Here is a 22,687-nt window from a genome sequence, read left to right as displayed (position 1 = left end):
CATAGACATATCTGCAATCTGTGTGTTCATATGAGCTCATTAATGTGTTCCTCTGGTTCTCTCTTGCATAAGCCCACACCCAAATGGCCTTCATGGATGAGGCATGCATTTCTTTCCTTATGCTGCATGGAAGTTAATTTAATTAATTTTAAAATTACATTATCAACCATCAATATGAAATTATGATGATCATCACTAGAAATTTTTATTTCTTTCTTTGCCTCCAGCTATCCCTCAGGTATCATCCCTTTGAGAAATTCTAGTTCTGCAAGTTTTGGGGGGAGAAATAAGCAAATACATTTTGAACAATAGCTTATCAGTGTTTATGTTCACATTGTAACTCTTATTGTATAGCAACTGTGCTTTACCTGAAACTTTTGGATGCTTTCCTCTGTTGAAAGCTGCAAATGCTTTTTAGTGCTATTTTACTGATTTGTATGTAGACCATTTTTTTCCCTATTATCCGCTATTGCATGACCCTAGTTATTTCTTTCACTGATTGATTTAATAACTTTAAATTAATCATGTATATTTACACCTGAAGTACTTGGTCTTTCGGTGTAACTAGATTTTTTTCCCCTCCTTCGGAGAGTAATACCTGGGATTTCCTCATGATTTGAACAGATCTGGTTTTTGTCTTTGGTGCAACTGATTTAGTAAAACAAATCTTTGATTTATTCTAGTTTATTATTTTGATTACATGAGATAATACCTGCAGTATACATTTAATCACTCATAATTTTTCACAAATTTTCATCCCTAATGCAGGCTGGTACCATACTCACAGTAGTAAAACTAAGTGGTCTCACTGTGAATTTTTATATTCACTTAACACTCGATAATGATAATCCCAGTTACTAGCAATTTCTCCTGATATAAATTCCTAAAATTTTACTTTTGTTTTCTCTACCTCAGATTTAGTCCTGATTTTCTGGTGCAGTTTTTCTGGCAACACATTATCTTGAGCCCTCTATCAAGTTTAACAGTGACAGGAGCTTCATAGAGTTCAAAACATTCTTTTCTTTCCCATATTATTAACAAAGGACACTCTTTCAAAAATCAATTAATCTAATGCTGCTCTTGCATCATCATATTTTTTAAAATACATGTTACTTGTTTTGAACATTTTTTTCAAAAAAAATTGTTCTTTTGTGTGTGCAGATTTTCCTGATATGTAGAACTTTAGAGTCTTTTTTTAAGCCCATTAAAGTCTGTGGAAAGCCACCTATTGATGTCAGTGTTTTTGAGGTGGGACATTATTATATTTGTGTAATTTTCATTACAGTGTCTTCCTTAACCTTGCATTAACTGCTCACTGTCTATGTATGTCTTCTCATGAAACGCACTGTTTCTGGGTGTTGTACTTTTTTGAATGACACTCATATCAGTGGCTTCATTGTCTGACTATACCGAAAGAACAGGAGACACTTGATATGGTTTTAATCAGGCTGCAACTTTATTGTTAGATGTCTGGGACTACCTGTCAGATAAAAGTGTGCAATGCAGGTAACTCCATGATCATTCAGTATTTACCTGGGAGGCTTTCACCAGCCCCACACTTTTCCATCCAGGTCCCCCAACCAAACCATTGATGGGACCTTACTATCCCCTCCACTCTGTGAATTAGGGTTAAGGTGTTCTATAAGGAAGGGGGGTTGGCTCCCTGCTGTGCCAGTCATAGGAACACCTCCCCTGCACCCCCACCCTGTTCCATTCCTTTAAGAAACAGCTTTTAAAATCCTTTTCCAAGCTATTTGTCTGGTCACTGTATCCTTTCCCTATGGAGTACCTGCCCTGGACATCCACCCCATGCTTACAAAATGAGTTGTGAGATATAGCCTAATTCCCTTCCCTACTCACCATAACAAAGCACTCCCTAAACCCACTGTGGGGAAGGCAAAAGAAACCCGCACTCCACCTTGACCAATCTGGTGGTGAGGGAAAAATACCTTCCCAGCTCTCATAAAAAGGAGAGGCTAGTGCAATGCCCACCACAGGTCCTGAGAAAACCTGGTATTTTGCAAGCACCAAGGGAGGGGCGGTGGGGGGGATGCTGTCCCGCCTGGTCAGAGAAAAAGAGACTTGCCCCTTTTCAACTCTGCAGTCCTTCCAATCCCAGGGGATGAATCCGTATAGCCAGGCTAACCAACTCCCCTTTTGCAGCAGCCTTGGAGCCTCTCTCCCATCCCTCACCCATAAAATGCTATTCTCCTTTCCCTGGCAAGCCAGACCATACTCCACTTCCCTGCTTAAGGTGCAGTGCAACCATTTTCTTATTTGTTCATCAAGGTTTTTATCCGTGATTTAGTAACTTATGAGGCTTAAATCATTGCAAAATCTAGATATCTTAACAGACTCTCCTTCCAGCTGGGGTTATTAATACCACAGATGATCTTGGTTTTTCATCAGAGATCTGTTAGGGCTCCAAATTCACATAGTTTATGTTTAGTTTCTGATGATACGTATCTATTGTCCTACATAGTTGCTATACACAAGTACACCTGACTTGATTTCAGTGATGCAGAGTGATGTCATGCAGAGTTAATAAAAATGGTTCTTGGTCTTAACTCTTTGCATGTATTGTTGTTAACTTTGGACCTCATCCTACCATATAAATCTAAGGATTAGCTGCATGTGCTGTATTTGTGCTTTCCCCCCTTACTGCTTAGCTAGATGTATCAAACCCATTTTTGACAATTTCTACTTTGAATGAATACCTCCACTCCTAGGGCCTTTCCACAACCCCACCCTCATTTGATGTTTCTAATTTTCCTAGTAGTCAAATACAAGTACACTTAGGCAGCTCCATATGTTAGACAGTAGAAGGTGTTACCTCAAATGTGTGAAAATACTAAGGGCCTAACTCTGATCTCATTGGTATCAGGTTTGCTTTCACTGATCATTTCCTATTACTTTGGTGGAGTTGCACCAGATTTACACCATTCTAGCAGAAAAGGGCTCTCTGGCTTTATTTCCCAATGTATAAAAGTCACTTACTTTTGATTTCAAGAAAGGGTAATGCTTTTGATATTAGAAGATTAGAGTCATATTATTTTTCACCAGCCAGTTATTCTCAGTGGGGATAAATGCCACATGGCAGAAGCTTGCTAATCTACACTTTGACAAACCATGCTTTTTATAACCAGCACAAAACACCTGGCGGTCCTCACAACCTACCCCATCCACCTCCATCTCTCAGCAAAGATTTAACAGCAGATGCTGCAATTATGTTTTATATTGCTAACACTTCACTATTTTTTACAAAATAGGCTTTATAACCCACATGTGCCTGTTCCTAAATGGCACAATATTAGGAAATGTATTGACCCGGGGGAACTCAGAAAGATCAGTCTCTCTCTGAGTTGCTGGATGTGTGTGGAGGGTGGTGCAGACTGCTTCCCATTGCGTATGTGGCCTGCTGTGGGATCAGCCGAAGGACAGGGGTATGGCCTTGTTCCTAGACCTCCACACCTCTTTGGGGTGATGTGTGCCCTTCCCGACTTATACAAAGATCCCATCCTGGGAGCAACTGAATACAGTGTATGGTCTATAGAGAGCATGACTCTTCAGTCTTATGTTAACTTATTCTCCTCTTTGACGTTTTCATTTAATGGGTTTTTTAATGTATGGATTCACTTCTGTTTAACCTGTGCATATTTTTTTGCATTCGTTTTGTTTGGATTCGCTTTACAAGTAGTTTTAGAGAATGTTAAGCAGATGAACAATGAACATCTGCTCACAAAAAGGTGATGAGCAATGGAGCAATTAAAACCAACAATTGTTGTTTACTGAATTTTAAAAGACATAAGCAGAGGTTTTCAGGAGCTTTTGCTAGATTTCATGAATGTGGTAATAGGTGAAATCATTTCCACTATCAGGCACAGTGATTTACAATAAGAAATAATGAGATTCTACCTTTGAAATAATTATGAAGTTTTATATATGTTACAATTCCCCCAAAGAGAAATTTTGCCATGTTTACAGAATTGTCACTGTTTTTTAAAGCAAAAAATGTTCCTCTTTATTTGCTTATAGAAATGACAATCTTCTTCTGTGCAGAAGACTGAAAAATTGGGATGGAACCATAAACAAATTTACTTTCTGTGAAACTACTGAAGACATCCCTTTTTCACTGGTTTTGTCATGTGTGCAAGAACGATGGGGCTTTGCGGGCATGTGAGGTGGGGGTATGTATGTGCACAACTCTAATTGCCACTTATGAAGGATACTCACCTTTCTGGGGATTTTCTACCTCCTGTTATCATTCAAATATTTTTTATATCTTTGACTGAGGAATGTGTGATTGTCTTTTAGCTGCACATAAGAAAACAACTGTTGGTAAATGCAGATGTTAGTGGAGAGCTTTTTATTATTAATGCCTATAATCCTCTATTTACCCAGACAACAAGAAGTAGTATAGCATAGATAGCAGCCTTAACAGCTTCCTACACCATTCATCATGTCTCAGTCTTGATCTGTGTAGACCAGTTTTAGCATGCCTATTTGTCTCTTTATCTTTGCTGATATTCCCACAGTTTAGGGGTGTGTTTTGTGATGGAAACATTTGCCAAATAAAAAAAACAAACAACTAATGTCACCTGCCTTGATTTTTTTTACACAGAAAAGTCTAATTGCAATTAATTGGGAGGGTTCAGAGAAAAATAAAACACATTATAAAAAACACCCCAAACCTTGCATGGGTTACTATACTCCCTCCTTTCTTCCCTAGACCATGAAAAGATTAGAGATTATCTTGGTGATTTGCTAACACTTGCATTCAGATTTTAAAAGGGCATTTCAGTAGAAAATACCACAGACATTTCTGGCTCTGGGTGCACCAAGATGAAGGCAGTAGACTTGTCATTCACCAAAAGAAGAGACCAGGTTGCCTGACTGGCCACTCAAGGAAAAGAAGTGGAAGGAATTCTCTTTTCTTCAGATAGGGGTTTAGAAAACACCTGTTGTTTGGAGGAGATTATATAAGATTGGAAAATTAATGGATGCTTATCTCTGAAACTTTTCAGGTATATTCATATAGCATCATTGTTCTTCAGAGTGAGTCTGAGTCACTGGCACCTCTCCCAGGAAATAGAAGATTCAGAACTAACCTATTGGTTAGAACAGATGATGTGCTGGGAGTGATGAGTCAGGGTACATTCAATCCAATTATTGATCAAGCAGAATGGCATAATGGATACAGCACTGGACTGGCAGAAGACTGGTTCTATTCCCAGCTCTAGCACTTGGTCTACTATATTTTTGGGGGCAAGTCACCTTTCTGTGCCTCAGTTTCTGTGATAGTGGTTCCCAGAACTGTGAGCCACTGTGTTACCAGTTCCCTGACACATCATCTTGTCTGCCATGTCAGCGAACTCTTCAGGACTCTGTCCATCCATCTTGCCTAGCAGGTAACAGTCAGTGAACTCCAATTCTCAAATTTCCCAGACATCTGTTTGTAGTACTCAGCTTCTGTCACAAAATTTTGTCAAGTTTGCAGGACCCTTAAAGAGACAGTACACAGCAGTTTATTAGCTGGGATTGACAAACCCTCCACTTCAAACAAAACACCGAGCTAGTTTATCATAAAAGTAAAACAAGTTTATTAACAACAGGGCATAGGATTAAGTAATACCAAAGAATAAAGAAAGAATAAAAATAAAAAAAGGTTACAAACAAACAAAACTAAAATGTGCTTCTAAGACTAAAACTTAACTTAATCAGCTCTAGTTCAAAAGGAGGACTTAAAGACGATAAAGTCATCATGGAGAAACTAAATGAATTCTTTGCTTCACTCTTCACGGCTGAGGATGTTAGGGAGATTCCCAAACCTGACAGATCTGAGGAATTGTCACAGATTGAAGTGACACTAGAGGAGGTTTTGGAATTAATTGAGAAACTTAACAGTATCAAGTCACCGGGACCAGATGGCATCCAACCAACAGTTCTGAAAGAACTCAAATGTGAAATTGCAGAACTATTAACTATGGTTTATAACCTGTCCTTTAAATCAGCTACTGTACACAATGACTGGAAGATAGCTAATGAAACACCAGTATTTAAGAAGGGCTCTAGAGGTGATCCTGGCAATTACAGACCGGTAAGTCTAACATCAGTACCAGGCAAATTAGTTGAAATGATTGATAATAAAGAATAAAATTGTCAGACACAAAGAACAACATAAATTGTTGCACAAAAGTCAACATGGTTTCCGTAAAGGGAGATCATGTCTTACTAATCTATTAGAGTTCTTTGAGGGGGTCAACAGACATGTGGACAAGGGGGATCCAGTGGACATAGTGTACTTAGATTTCCAGAAAGCCTTTGACAAGGTCCCTCACCAAAGGCTCTTAATTAAGTTGTCATGAGATAAGAGGGAAGATCCTTTCATGGATTGAGAACTGGTTTTCATGGATTGAGAACTGGTTAAAAGACAAGGAACAAAGGGTAGGAATAAATGGTAAATTTTCAGAATGGAGAGGGGTCAGTCCTAGGACCAATCTTATTCAACCTATTCATCAATGATCTGGAGAAAGGGGTAAACAGCTAGGTGGCAAAGTTTGCAGATGACACTAAACTGCTCAAGATAGTTAAGACCAAAGCAGACTGTGAAGAACTTCAAAAAGATCTCACCAAACTAAGTGATTGGGCAACAAAATGGCAAATGAAATTTAATGTGGATAAATGTAAAGTAATGCACATTGAAAAAAATAACCCCAATTAGACATATAATATGATGGGGGCTAATTTAGCTACAACTAATCAGGAGAAAGATCTTGGAGTCATTGTGGATAGTTCTCTGAAAACGTCCACGCAGTATGCAACAGCAATCAAAAAAGCAAGCAAGATGTTAGGAATCATTAAAAAAAGGATAGAGAATAAGATGGAGACTATCTTATTGCCCTTATATAAATCCATGGTATGCCCACATCTTGAATACTGTGTACAGATGTGGTCCCCCCATCTCAAAAAAGATATACCAGCATTAGAAAAGGTTCAGAAAAGGACAACTAAAATTATTAGGGGTTTGGAATGGGTCCCATATGAAGAGAGATTAAAGAGGTTAGGACTTTGCAGCTTGGAAAAGAGGAGACTAAGGGGGGATATGATAGAGGTATATAAAATCATGAGTAGTGTGGAGAAAGTGAACAAAGAAAAGTTATTTACTTGTCCCCATAATATAAGAACTAGGGGTCACCAAATGAAATTAATGGGTAGCAGGTTTAAAGCAAATAAAAGGAAATTCTTCTTCACTCAGCACACAGTCAATCTGTGGAACTCCTTGCCTGAGGAGGTTGTGAAGGCTAGGACTATAACATGGTTTAAAAGAGAACTGGATAAATTCATGGAGGTTAAGCCCATTAATCACTATCAGCCAAGATGGGTAAGGAATGGTGTCCCTAGCCTCTGTTTGTCAGAGAGTGAAGATGGATGGCAGGAGAGAGATCACTAGATCATTGCCTGTTAGGTTCACTCCCTCTGGGGCACTTGGCATTGGCCACTGTCGGTAGTCAGGATACTGGGCTGGATGGACTTTTGGTCTGACCCAGTATGGTCATTCTTATGTTCTTGTTCAAGATGGTTTCCCTACTTACAGCAACTTCTCCAACATGGCTGGCTGTTCCAGCCAGAATTCACCCTTACAAAATGATATTGCTGGTTTCTTTGTTCCCTCAAGAGATAGCTAACTCTTGGGCAGGGGTTCCCAAACTTGGTTTGTGGTTTGTACAGGGTAAGCCCCTGGTGGGCCACGAGATGCTTTGTTTACCTGAGCATCTACAGGTATGACCGCTTGCAGCTCCCAGTGGCTGCGGTTCACTCTTCCCGGCCAATGGGAACTGCGGGAAGTGGCGTGGGCCACCACTTCTCACACCTCCCATTGGCCGAGAATGGTGATCCGCAGCTACTGGGAACTGCGAGTGGCCATATCTACAGCGCTCAGGTAAACAAAGCATCTTGCAGCTTGCCAGGGGCTTACCCTGAACAAGCCTCAAACCAACTTTGGGAACCCCTGCTGTAGGGGTTTGTGCTCTCTCTGTCTCTCTTTATAGTCCAGTAAACCTTTGAAATGTATTCTTCTGAGGTATTGGCCTCTTTTATTTGTCTGGAGAAAATCTGATTATCAGCTCCCTCCTCCCTGAAATGCCAGGTTTAAAAACGTTTTAGGCTCATATTTCCAGCACATCTGTAAAGATTTTTGTGGGTTAACCGTACATACATCACACAAGAATATTAATAATCAATGAGTTATTAGTTTATACATGATATATTACATACCACCTTTTGGGTAAATGTCATGACAACAGTACCATCTGGCATTGGGGGTGCTCTTAGGGACACAGTTTCCCCATCTATGAAATGGGGATCATAATCCTGACCTCCTTTGTAAAGGGCTTTGAGATCTACTAATGAAAAGTGGTATATAAGAGCTAGGCATTATTACTAACAAATTGTTTGATTAATCTTTTAAACTTTCTCCTTTTGTACTGATAGTGTGTGGAGAGCAGCTATTCCCCTGGGATTTCTTCTTTGATATTTATTAGTGTGGGCTTGCTGCTCAAGGCTGCACACCTGAGGTAGCCAGCAGATTTTTCCCTTTGCCCAAAACATCTAGCCATCTCACCATAGTCTGATCCTAGCTAGGATATATTCCATAGGGATCTTGTCATGCCAATGTATTATGATCCGAGTACATGCATGGTTTACATGCTCTGCATACATTACAAACATATATTTTTACCACGGTCACCAGAAGTTCAGGATTGATTTCTTTCCTACTAACTGCTCAGGCTGACTAGCATGAAATTTAATTTGTGGCAATCAACTCGAGGTGAGGGGAGCATAAAATTAATGTGACTCATTTATGTTCCATTTCTGCAGCAATCTCCCCCTACTTATATCCCTTAATAGAATGTTTTATATAGCAGCTTTCATACTTTATAAAGCAGAGGCTAAAGCATTACTGTTGCAAACACTGTGTAGGCAAACTGTGTAGCTGTTATGCTTTCAACAGTGGTTCACTTAGCCCCTGCAATGGTGCAGCATTCCATAGTACTGCACCAAAATCAGGGCTGGATAAAGGTGATCCAGGACCATAGGCACATGAAAATTTGAGGCTACCTGTGGCTTCCCCCCTGCAGAGATGCCCTCATACCCTTGGAGTGGCAGTGTGAAGGTGCCCCAGTTCCTTCACAGGAGACAGTGGCATGGTAATCTCCTGTCCCTTTAAGAGAGGTACCAGGGCCCCTTCCTCCCCTTGTGAATGGAAGAGGTGGGCCTCTTATTATTTACATAAGTAGCCTGGATGTATATGTTTGGATGGATGAGGAAGTGCCCTTCTCCTCCTGCCCCATGTAGAGTCCCCTGCAGGGACAGTGCTGGTAGGGCCCTCCAGGGCAGTAGATCTTGGAGATAACATCCTATTGCGATGTGTGGGTCAGTTCACACTTCTCAGAGCTGTTGTTTCAGGCTGTCTGCAGACTAGGCAGATGTTACTGTGTTGGTTACACTTGGATCATATTTTTCAAGTTTTTCTTCAAAACCATGAAGCAAGTAATTTACTTAAAAAAGAAAGAAAGAAAGAAAGAAAGAAAGAAAGAAAGAAAGAAAGAAAGAAAGAAAGAAAGAAAGAAAGAAAGAAAGAAAGAAAGAAAGGCAAGACTCTCATTTTTATCAGAAGAACTAAGACCTTAGTCTTGGCACTATAGTGCCTATGCCTTGATTCAGTCCCGGACAAAATGTAAACTTTGAGCATAAATACTGCTCTTGGTTAAGAATGTAAAAGCCATGCAGATGCCTCTATAACTCTTTCCATCTGCTAGGAAGAGTTTAGGATCATTACAGTACAAATTTTGTCTTTATAACGTGAGAACATCACTAACATGGTGCTATCAGCCATTGCTGTGCAGCTTTGCAAGGAGTTAAAGATAGCCAACGACCTGTGTGACAGTACAATGGAATATCTGGAGAGCCATTGGGTAAATTTCACCCTACAAGTAATTTTCAAACAAATCGTTTAAAAATCAATGGGTTTCAGGGAAAACTATTGTTATCTAGAATTGGTGTGTCCATTTAGCCACAAAAAATGTGAGAAGCATATGCAATATGGGGCTGCTAACTAGTGTGTAGGCTCTTATGTGGAACATATTTGCACTAAAATGTAGCCATGAATTTGTTTTTTGTAAAGGGGAAAGTAGCAGTGACTAGAGATAATGTTGGCAGCGGTTTGCATTTGAATGCCAGGGTATCTCAGTCCTGATTTATAGCAACTTTGATAGTCCACTCCTTAGCCATTCTTTACCTAGATTCATCTTTTTTAAGAATTAAGTCAAATTGTGCGGTATTTTAATGATGTGCTAATGCTCACTAGTTATTAGGATGTGCCTTAATTTGGGCTCAATCATTGATCTCTAGGTGGGAAAGGATAATTCACTAATGTGTGTGTAGACCAGTGATTATGATGTGGTGTAGGGTATATGGTGAGGCAAGACAAAATGTAGTGCTTGTTAGGTTTTGAAATGACTCTTGAATGGCATGTTTGCATTAATGTTCATTAATATTTTAATTAATGGCAAAGGGTGCCTAGAACCCAGGACAAGCATCCTTCTGTTGTATAGAATTCCAAATAAATAATAAATCTGTGGTGCTGACAAACCCCTTCTCCTCAATCTTTCAAGCCCCAGGGAAACTTTTGCCATTACTGAATAATCACATTAAAGCAGAAGTTCTCAAACTGTGGTCTCTTGGTCTTTGGTGGGTCATGGAGCACTGGCAGGTGCTTTGCAGAAAGTTGACTGTTCACATGTGGCTGGTGCTCCCCATCCTTATTTCCAGACTCTAAATTACATTAAAAGGCAACTAAAAGTATATTCAATACTTTCGCTAAAATTCCTTTGCTATGTCGCCGGTTTCGTGTTTGCTGCAGGTATGTTATGATACCATGAGTGGAAGGGTAGGTGGTGTCTGAGGCAATCTCTGTATTAAAATGTGATCCATGCTATGAAAATGTGTGAGAATTGCTCTTTTAAAGTGATGTGTGTTCCTTGTCTTGTTAATAATATTATTAATAATAATAATAATAATAATTAATTAATAGATATCTAGCTCTTTGTAGCTCACTATGCCCATAGCGCTCAAACTGTTTTTCAAAAGAAGTAAATATCATTATCTCCATTACACAGATGAGGATATTTAACTGCAGGGATGGGGACTAATTTGCCCATAGTCACACAGTAAGGCAGTGACAAGGTTGGGAATCCACTGGGCTATGCTGCCTTCTATAGAAAAGATATAAATGTCATCCAAAAATGTGTCTTAATCATGAAACATGAGGTGTGTCACATAGATTGTAAACACTTTGGGGCAGAGGACCATCTTTTGGCTTTGTGCCTAGCACAATAGTCTCTTGCTCCATGACTTGGGCTCCTACACACTACCGCAATATAGATTCTAAATAATAAGAATAATTAATAAAGGATCAGAAATAAACATTAATTTCTAACATTTATGATTTTCTTCAGGCCCATATAATTTTTGGATTATTTTATTTTATTTTGCATAGGGAAATAAAGGTTAGACCTATTTCAGACATTGAAAGAAAGGGGGAAAATATCTTCCACAATGTGATATTTATTATAACTCCATGTGACAGGATTGTGCAATATTATTGTCAGACAGAGGTCATTTTAAACAGCCAGATTCTGCAACTCTTTCTTACTGGTGTGTACTCACAAAGGTGGTTCTATTGGCTTCAATGGGAGTACTCTGATTACTAAATGGTATTCAATGCCAGTAACTGCTGCAGAATCTGGTAGAATCTCTATGTTGCCTTTTGATAAATAAGATTATAGAAAACTGCTTTTGAAACAACGGGTTTTACAAGAGGCTATTGGGTAATCCAAGGCCAGATTGATTTCCACAGGTTTCATAGAAATCACGTTCACATAAACAGACAAAACAGATGAGAAGGAAAGAGAGCAAGAAAGCAAGCATGTGTTGGTTCCTAATTATATTAAATGGGATATTTGCATTATCACAATATGATGAAGAGCAGCATGAATAAGTAAATAGATTCACTATTTGACAGAAGCAGCATTGTAAAATACTTAGGAAACCCATTTTAGTCTGATGCTTGCTTTCAATTAAATTTGATTGTTTAAAAATCATTCCTTCCATGCTTGGCTCACTAAGAATGACATGAGCTGGGATTACATTGATTCATTAAATTTATATGTCACCAGTTTTCTAGCACCTTCTGATCATATCATAACATGAAAATTCTGGATTTTAAAATCATCCAATTTGCTTTCATAATATCTAGGCATTATGTCTTTTATCTCAAATCAGATGTAATAGATGAATATTTTTCACCTCCTCATCAAGAGGTGAATAACATATATTAAATGATGGAAGAATGGGGGAAATGGAAGATATTAACCATGATGATAATTTGATATGAAGATTTTAGAGCCTGATACAAGGCATGCCTTTTAATTTGCATTTATGAACACTTATACTCTCACACTCACTGATTTTTTATTGTTAAGGAATGCCAAAAAGTGTGTTATTCATCAGCAGAAAATGTGGGGGTTTGGATCAACTCATTACCCGTGAAATTGATTTTCAATTTCCAAAACTAATGGGATAAATGAAATATGCCCGTATAAACTGTCAGATGGCATAAATACTGAGAGGCAGATTCTCAGCTGGTGTAAATTGATTTCAATTGGCTTCAGTGGAGCTATGATGATTTGTGCCAGCTGAGTATTTGCCCCTAAGAATAATATTGAGAAGTTCTACTAGTATAGTTAATAATGACTTCATATTCCCTTAACAAACATAGATACATTACCCATACTTTTTCCTCTTTCACTGATGCTTTCAGTGGTGTTAGATTACTGTGCAGAGTTCAACAGCTCTTCTTCCATGTGCTTAAATGAGCTGTTGAAAAATATTTTCTGTGTCTGAGTGAAAATTTGGGTCTCTGTGCAATGACACATGGCTTTTTCTTCCCTTGAGTAAGGTCTGTGGGGGTCAGAACAACGTGGATAATATTTAATAGCCAACAAATGTACACTCACACATTTGAGTCTTTATGGTTTGGCATTTTTGAAGTCAGTAGTTTATAACAACAAAGCCACGATGATGCCATCTTGGGACAGGGTAAATTGGGTCTAAAATCTAAGTTGGCCCTTATATTCTAGATACCCTGTTAGCAAAATGTATGAAATGTAAATAGAAAGCTGCATTTCACTGATTTCAGAATACATAAAGTATCATATATGGAAAGATGTTGTGCATTCCCATATTTCTGCTCTAGAAACATTGTTTTTAAATAATAGATTTTATAAGAGACTACTTAATAATTCAAGAGCAGATTTTTATCATGGAAAGGCAGTGTTGAAATGGATAAGATATTGGACTGGAGATGCTGCTTGTATTTCTAACTCTGCCACTGACTTGCTGTGTGATCTTGAGCAAGTCACTTCAGCTTCTGGTGTGTCAGTCTCCTCATCTGTGACATGGGGATAGTGCTACTTACCTTGTTTTGTCAAACCCCTTGAGATACATGGATGAAAAGTGATATATAAGAGCTAAGTCGTTATAATAATATTACAGTGCTTTTCACCAATAGATCTCAATGCACTTCACAATCTGTAAGGTATTTATTCTCACAGCACCTCTGTGAGTAGAAAAATGCTACTATCCCCATTGTACAGATGCGGAGTTGAGGCACAGAAACTTGCTCAAACTGTCACAGGAAGTCTGTAGCAGAGTAGGGAACTGAACCTGGATTTCCCAAATCCTAGGCTAGTGTCATAAACACTGGATAATCCTTTCTCCCCATTATAATTAGCAAATGAAACATGCCACTCCTTTCCATACAGGATTGAACAGTTATTTGGCTCTAGCACTTTCTGAGTCTAGAACTTTCTTCTAAGCTGCACCTATATATACATAGTATTTTCTATGGTCCTTATCCTCCCTTTATTGAAGTCAGTGATAAAATTCTCATTAATTTCCATGGAATTCCAAGGAGCAGAGCTTAGGTCCACTAGGAAGGACATGAACAGTCATCTGATCAAAATGATACTGTCTTGTTTAGTCACTCAAGAAAAAAATCTAGTGGGCTTCTAATGTGAGAAGACTTTAAGTTATCAGATCTTTTTACCATGGTCAATCCCTGAAAGACAACACAATTATCTGTTTTTTTATCCTACAGCAAAATTTGCTATCAATCTGATATTTGTTTAAATGTGAAAGGAATGAATGCTTCTCCTGGTATTCTGTTTGTTCAGGTTTGTGAGTCATTTCCCTTCACTTTATTTCTTCCCAAAATTACTTTTCATAAGCTCACACACACAAAATGCAGTCTGCTTCCACTCAGACATCCCTATTCATGTTCAAATATTTGTGCTTCTCCAGATACAATTTGCATGTATCACCTGCTGCAAGCCCTAGAAATTCAGAAGGCACTCTGATGAGAGCAGAAGCATCTTTGTGTAGGTTTTTGTTTCAGCAGCATCCTACAGTTAAATAGTACACACTGAGGAAATGGGGCATTAATACAATACTAGCCCAATTCCAGACTTGTTCAGATGATTTTCCACAAGCATAAAATTTCTTCATGAACTGTGAAAATTTGTATGCAATGACTCTTTGAACATAACCGAGTGTTCATTTCCAATAAGGACTTACCACATCACTGAGCACTTGGAAGAATCTTGATTAGGAAGAAATAAAGACAGGATAGCAGTTCTGTATTTGAAAACAGCTGCTACATCTTTTGTGTCCTCCTAAAATCAAACCAAAATACCGGAAATAATGTGCCTTTAAGGGTCATATCTTGCCAGGTTGTTGGCAGTATTCCTCAGATGGAATTGAAATTAATCTACCACATTTCAACTTCTGAAGAAATTGATGTTCAGAGGAAATTTTGAACCATATTATTTACCACACCCACATCATACAGTTTTTGCCAGCTGAATACCTGTGACCTAGTGGCTGGCTAGACTTTCAGAAACCATTTCAATTTTCAAAGATTTCCAGACACAATCAGATGTTACTAGTAAGTTGTTTGGTTCTATTCATAGCCTTATGAATAAGGTCGTAGTTAAGTAATTACTTTCTATTTGGCACCTAAACTGGGGAACTAAATTATTCTCATTGGTTGATCTAATGATCACAGAGTATTTCTGCCAGCCCAACATAACTAACATGCTGTACAGTATCCTTGTTGACAAGCATTCAGACGAAAAGAATATGCACACCTCTATAAATGAGCTGTTATCCTGAAGTCTGGATAACTGGAATTTTGGTCCTTATTCATAATGGCCAATTCACCAGGCAAGTTAAAAAGCTTCTATACAGAAAATATGAAGGAATCTTAACATAAGATGCACAGAGACTAGGATACAATATTGCCATACTTATTTTGTCTTTCAGCTTCTTTTTGTACGTATGTAATACACATTGAATTTTATTAATATCCCTATTATAGCTTTTATCAAAATAATAATAATAGGTGTTATCCCTTCATGCAACCAAATGTATAACAGTTTAGTCCAAACATATTAAGAGAAATATATGTGTAGTCCAAACATATTAAGAGAAAAACAGAGACATGACAACTATATTGGGTACAACTTTGGTGGTTTACAATACTAAATAAAACAGACACACTTTCCTCAGTTAACATTCACATTATTCATCTTTTAAGGGCTGTGCTTTTGTTATAATTGTTTGGCTGCATAACGTGCCTGTTCATGTAAAAGTCTCATGTTATTGCTAATAAAACATTACAACAGGTGACAACAAAATATAAGGCACAAGGTCTAAATGTTTAATTGTATATCTATTCATGTTTAAAATTTAATTAATATCCTTTAGAGGGGGTGAAAAAACCACTACCTGTCCTCAATAAACTCCACTACTCTGACCAGTCTCATTAATAAGGAAGATGCTTGACCCTACTACTTAAGCTATTTTAACTGTTATACGTGAAGAATACTCATTGATTTTTAACTCCAGTGCATGGCTTACTCATATCATAAGAAACTTGAACTCAAGTACATTGCTCTGGGGCATGATCTTGCTCATATTAAAGTCAACTGCAGTTTTGCTACTGACTTTACTAGGAGCAGGATTGGACTCCTGGTTGTAAACTTGTCTGCTGCAAAAGGAAATTACCCTAAACGAGCTCCTATTCTATTATACTGACTCATTATTTTAAACTGTCTGCAAGAGGATAAATTGGTACGGTATGCATACAGCTACAGTATTCAGACCACTACATTATTACAAGGAATATTGATTTCCTTAACATTGGTATTCATCATTCTTTGTTTGAGACTTGTGTGCTCACTGAAATTGAATTGATGTGATTGCATGTTTTTTGTATGTGTAAAAAATGTCATTTATCAAATAATTGCATTCTGCAGATTACTTTGAAGTCAAAATATCAATTGTGCCTTTCATTCTTTCTGCCTTGATTTCTATCCAGTTTGCTGTTTCTAAATATCATGTTGGCTAGGTAGTTAGTTAGCACTTCTGGAAAGTAGCCATATACTTCAATCTGGCTGCCTTTGACTTACTGCTCAGAATATCCCAAGGAGCATTACCGTTACCTCTCCAGGTCCCTGAACCTTATGCTAACAGTCACTTTAACTGACCGTCAATTCTTCTCCTATATCAACTATATATAAAATATGGATATTTTTCTTTTAGCCCTACAGAGATAGGGATTTTTTTCACACAGTTTAATGGCTAAAACTTGCTTCTTGTTTATCCTTTTATCTAGAGTGAATTCTGACTAGATCCTTTCAATAAAAATAGAAATCAAAGATGGGGGGATTGCAGCTAACACACAGAAGAGGAGAGAGACTAGCCTGCATAAAAATGTTAGGATATACTGGTAAAGTACAAATAAAATAGAACTTACTGTATATTGACACTGTCTAATAGCATAAAGCTTCCTAATACACATAAAGCAGTCTCTATGTATATATTGTAATATTCAAGGAAATTAACCAGGCATTGCAAGTTTTGTGTTTCAACTTTCAATAGTGTATTACAATATTTTTTATAACATAGTCTCAAAATCCTTCCCCTCCTCCCCCCCCCCCCACCATTCCTTCTTATTCCAGAAAAGAAAAGAAACCAAACCAAACCAGAAAAGGTAACAATCAAGGATCACTGCTGGTTTGAACAACTTCTTTTAAAGAAAAGTTTCCACTTTTTGCTGCCAGTAATTCCAAGGCTAAAGTAGGTTAATCCTCTTACCTTATTCACCAATGTAAAGTGAATCTAGCTTGGCTCAGGGCTGCACTGCTCAGTGCTGCTTCTCTGCCTGCTTTCCCTCTTGCTGCCTGTTACAGTATCTCCACTGCTGGATCTAACTGGGGCTCCCTCTCTCCCAGCGTCACTTTTAACTCAGGCAGGCAGGGAGCTGAAGCCAAAGGGACTCTCTATCTGATTGGTTTCCATTCAGTGCCCATGATTAATAAGAAACGTCCCTCACACAGAGAGATATTGCTGCTGATGGAGCTGCAGTGCTCAACATGAGAAGGTTTGGGGCTGGGGTGAGTGCAGGCTTTTCCAGGCATACAGTGATTTGCAAGTGAATGCAGTGGGAGGGTACTGAGAGGAGGGCTTTGTCAAGGACCCCTTTTTGATAGAATGAGCCTCACGGTTTGAAGTCTCAGTTAATCAGCCCAGTTTAATCTGTTTTCAATTTTAATAATAAAGGTGAAGGCATGTCTGTAACCTGTAAATCATCTGGAGAAAAGATTTACCTGCATTATCTATCGTGATTCAATGCCATTTGTGCACACGCAATCACTGAAGAATTTGATATTACCTGGTGCCAGTGCAGGGACAAAAGATTTGAAGTTGAAAGAAAGAGAAGGTGAAGAAGATCCCCCACCCACTCCCAAATTTACAGCATTAGATTCATTTACAGAGATTGGTAAATTATGGGGGTGTTATTGCATCTCAAAACGCACATAATGCCACATTATTGAGAATGTTTCACTTGTCATGGTTAACAGTTCTAGCACAATTACTGACATATAGTTCTGCCAGCTAAGGGTAATCAAATTTCCTGCTTCACAGTGCAGTCTGATTACCTACAGGGGACAGGAAGGAATCTCTGTTCCCCACTTCCTACCTCCCCCAGTGTATGACAGTACATGTTTAGCTAGATATGTTCTGATTGGTTTTCACCTACATCTGAAGCATCAGATAGTGGCCTCAATAGACCACAGCACTGATGAAAATATAAATATAAACCCCATACCTGCGTCCAATCTTTTTTCGACCTTATCGCTTGGGAAGCCTGTGGCTTCAGCCAGGGACAGCTGAGGTTATTTCACTCACTGTCATAAGTTATGGTGACCATAAACTTGTAATGACCTTGTAGAGCCTGTTACTCGTCAGGATCATTGATGCAGAATATGGTCCATCCATGCTGCAAATACACCCTTCAGTGGGCTTGCGGGGGTGGTGTAGGGCAACAGAGGAATATCCAAATGTCTATGTGGAGCACCACTGAAACAGCACAAAGGGCATATGTTCTTACTCTGGCTAATTTAGAAGTGTATTTCTGTTTCAGATGAAGAGATGCAAAAGTACCTCATATGTAGGGCTCTACCAAATTCACAGTCCATTTTGGTCAATTGCACGATAATAGGAATTTAAAAATTATAAATTTAATGTTTCACCTATTTAAATCTGAAATTGCAAAGTACCGTGATCGTAGTGGCTTGACCCAAAAGGGGCGTTGCAAGGTTATTTTAGAGGGGTCATGGTATTGCCATTCTTACTTCTGTGTTGCTGCTGGGCAGCTAGAGAGCAGCGGCGGCTGCTGGCTGGGAGCCCAGCTCTTGAAGGCAGAGCTGCCACCAGCAGCAGCACAGAAGGAAGGATGGCATGGCATGGTATTGCCACCCTTACTTCTGAACTGCTACTGGCGGGGTGCTGCCTTCAGAGCTGGGTGCCTGGCTAACAGCCCGCCACTCTCCAGTCACCTCTAAAATAACCTTTCAATGCTCATGCAACTCCCTTTTGGGTCAAGACCCCCAATTTGAGGAATGCTGGTCTCCCCCATGAAATCTGAATAGTATAGGGCAAAAACACAAAAAAGGTCTGTGTGTGTGTTCACGGTCTGTGACACATTTTTCGTGGCTGTAAATTTGGTAGTGCCCTACTTATATATAAGTAGTGACACCAGTTCATACGTCTGAAATACTATTAGGATTATTGGTTTGGATTTTCCAGGAAGAAAAAATCTGCTCATCACTGTAGAGAAAATTTACTAAAACAAAGAGCAGTGTTAAGATGACAATAAGAGGAGAAGCAGAATATTATACAGGGTGAATCTGATGACCTACAGGACTGGAGTAATAGAAATTAGATTAAATTTAATAGTCCAAACTGCAAGGTTATGCACTAAAGGACTAACAATAAGAATTTCTGCTGTAAGCTGGGGGCTCATTGGAATACAACAGAGTGGTACTCAGTTGTACAACTGAGAACCAGAAAGACCTGGGTGTATTAGCAGAACTCAGAATGACTGTGAGGCAACAGTGTGGTGCAGCTGTTTGAAATAAATAAATAAATAAATAAGGCAATGCAATCCTAGAACATATCAGGAGAGGTATTTCCTGTAGATATAAGGAAGTACTACTGTACAAGGCACTGGTAAGACCTCATTTGGAATACTGTATACAGTTCTGGTCACGTGTGTTCAGGAAAGATTCATTCAAACTGGATCAGGTGCAGAGAATGACTGCTAGGATGATCAGGACAATGGAGTGCCTACTTTATGAGAGGACAGTGGAAGAGCTTGGCTTATTTAGCCTAGCAAAATGAAGTCTATGAGAGAATATGGTTGCTCTCAATAAATATATCAGGGGGTAAACACCAGGGAAGGGGCTGCACTATTTAAGCTAAACGACAATATTGGCACAAGAACAAATGGATATAGACTGGCCATGAATACATTTAGGCTGGGAATAAGAAGGTTTCTAACCATAAGCGTAGTGGGGGCAAACAACCTAACTAGTCTTAAAATGGAACTTGTTAAGTCTATGAATGGGATTATATAATGGGGTTCGTATGATAGCAGGGGGCTGAAGTTGATGACCCAGGAGATCCCTTTAAGTCCTGTGTCTTATGTTCCTGTGTAGCTCAACCAGCCAAATTGAGTTCTTTAAAGAACAAAGAATAATTTACTTATGAATAAGTTCTTCCTTAATACCACCCACCCCTCATTGATTAAGAATCATAAAGCTTATCTTCACAGCAGGCTGTTTCTAATGACCCATTTCACTGTCAGAATCCCATTTGACATTCTTAAGGATCAGATCCAATACAAATCAAAATCAGTGACAGTCTTTCCACTAACTTCAATGGTAATTGGACTGGACCCTAAATTAACTAATTTCTACTCTTTGATACTATGCACACATACAACTCCATTGAAGTAAGTACCTGCATGTGTGTAACAGAAGTCAGATTTTGGCCCATTATTTTGAAAGCAAAGGTAAAAACAAAACAAAACAACAACAACAAAAAAAACCCAGAAACAATTAATGTATCTTGACTAAACATGTAGAAAACAAGAAAAGTTTTAATAAGCACTTTTATCTCATGCTGTGTCTGCTTTAATTAACAGTAGAAATACTGAAGAGTTAGGTGATGGGATTCTTGTCTTCACCAGTTACACAGAATTATGTGTTCAATCAATAGCAAAGCAGAACAGAACATCTTGGCCCCAGTTCGGGGCCATATGCCATCTGCTTTTGATGCTCCATGGCACAAGCAGCCTTAAGCCTGGTGGCTCTAGCATGTTTGAGATTTTCCCTGAATAGAAGGATGCTTGGAGGTGTAGAACCATCATATTGACTCCTGTGTGACCCCTGTACAGGTTGCCAACAGGGGCATGCCTGTCAAGGGTAGCCAGGGCTTCTTTTTGCCTCAGCATTCTTTATACCGTTTTGGGTATACTAACCTGTGCTAGGAGACTAGCCTCATGCAGAGAAACCCCAAGGGCATGTCCATACACTCCTCCCATTCAACTCCACAAAGTGCTCCTCAGCCCTACCTGAGGATCTAGCCCCTTGCCTAAAGATAGCCATAGCCCAACTCAATACCAGGCATGCAGTGCTCAGGTGGGGAAGGCTGGTTCTCCAATGATGCCATATTTAAGCTCTGAATAAAACAAACAACGCTGTTTATATTAGCCTGTTCCTTCTCATATATTTTTATTTTTCAAAACATAGTACAGTAAGTACTATAGGGAAAAATGCTATGCCTTCAAAATAGACATTTTCTAATACAAACATCATACTATGATGATACACATGCTAAAAAAGCTTTATAAAATATACCATAAAGGGGATAAGCATCAATCAGGAAGACAAGAAGGAAAAGGTCTTGGAGAGCTTCCATATTGGTATAAAAGAAGAGCAAGCAAGAGCAGAATCTATGTGAGCGCTATAACTTGTTGAAAGATACCCCAGGAGGCAGAAAAAATAGATTCCTCCTTGTCAGAGTAGTCAGCAGCAATAGATATGGGAAAGCTGTATGTGTACCAAAGGGTGCAGCAGGATTTGCTTTGATTTCAAGCCAGGCCGTATTTTACAGAAGTTGCTTTGTGAAGCCTTTCTGGAATCAAGCCTTTTTTCTTCTTTTTAAACAGAAAGCATACTGAGCTTTGTTTGTTGGAGTCCATAGCAAAAACTCATAATAAGTACAGTCCTGTGAGGCTCTGAGTGCCTCCTGACTTCAGTGGGAGCGGGGAGCACAAAGCACCGTGCAGAATCAGGCTGTCTGCTATGTTAAATAGGTTTGTGCTCAATAATTTTTTACTCCTAATTTATTAGTCTCTTGGTGTGTTATTTATATTTACTTGCTTAGGCAAATCTAAATTCAAATCAATGCACCAATTTTACATTTTCTACCAACATGCAGGATACCAGAATAGCCCTATCACATTGTTTCATTTTAATCTCATCAGCAGAGAAGCTCTTGGGCATTTCAGCTACAAAGAGACCACATCCCTTTGGGATTTGCCATGATCCCATGGGCAGCGAGGTAAGATAAGGTATGGCAAGGTATGGTATGATCCCAATGGAAACAAGTCTAAGGGGAAAACAGTTCAAGAGAGTTGGCAATTTTTCAGAGAGACATTATTAAGGCCACAAAAGCAAAATATCCCACTGCATAGGAAAGGTAGGAAGTAAGGCAGGAGACCACACTGGCTTAAACAGGAGATCTTCAATGATCCGAAACTCAAAAAAATGCCCTACAATAAAATGGAAAGTAGGTCAAATTACAAAGGATGAATATAAATGAATAACACAAGTATGTTGGGACAAAATTACAAAGACAAGGCACGAAACCAAATTAAACTAGCTAGAAACATAAAGGATGACAAAAAAAAAACCCATGCTACAAGTATATTAGAAGCAAGAGGAAGACCAAACCAGGGTTAGCCTGTTACTCAATGAGGGGGGAGGGGGAACAATACCTGGAAATGGCAGAAGTGCTAAATGCTTTTTTATTTCAGTTTTCACCAAAAAAAGTTAGTTCTGATTGAACATCTAACATAGTGAATGCCAGTGAAAATGAGGTAGGATCAGAGGCTAAAATAGGGAAAGAACAAGTTAAAAATTAGATAGACAAGATA

General features: G+C 38.8%; 1 protein-coding gene across 1 annotated transcript in view; it reads right to left on the bottom strand.

Moving 5' to 3' along the window:
• Positions 1 to 17,539, bottom strand: part of CDH9 (cadherin 9) — a 136,460-nt gene extending 118,921 nt beyond the window's left edge. The window contains exon 1 of the mRNA XM_084619616.1: positions 17,278 to 17,539. The gene's annotated coding sequence lies outside the window, so the exon portion shown is untranslated. The remainder of the gene's footprint in view (positions 1 to 17,277) is intronic.
• Positions 17,540 to 22,687: the final 5,148 nt, after the last annotated feature.

The sequence above is a fragment of the Lepidochelys olivacea genome, assembly GCF_965140295.1.
Source record: "Lepidochelys olivacea isolate rLepOli2 genome assembly, chromosome: 2".
Lineage (NCBI taxonomy): Eukaryota > Metazoa > Chordata > Testudines > Cheloniidae > Lepidochelys > Lepidochelys olivacea.
Note: the sequence above shows the minus strand (reverse complement) of the source record. Positions and strands in the feature narration are given on the sequence as shown.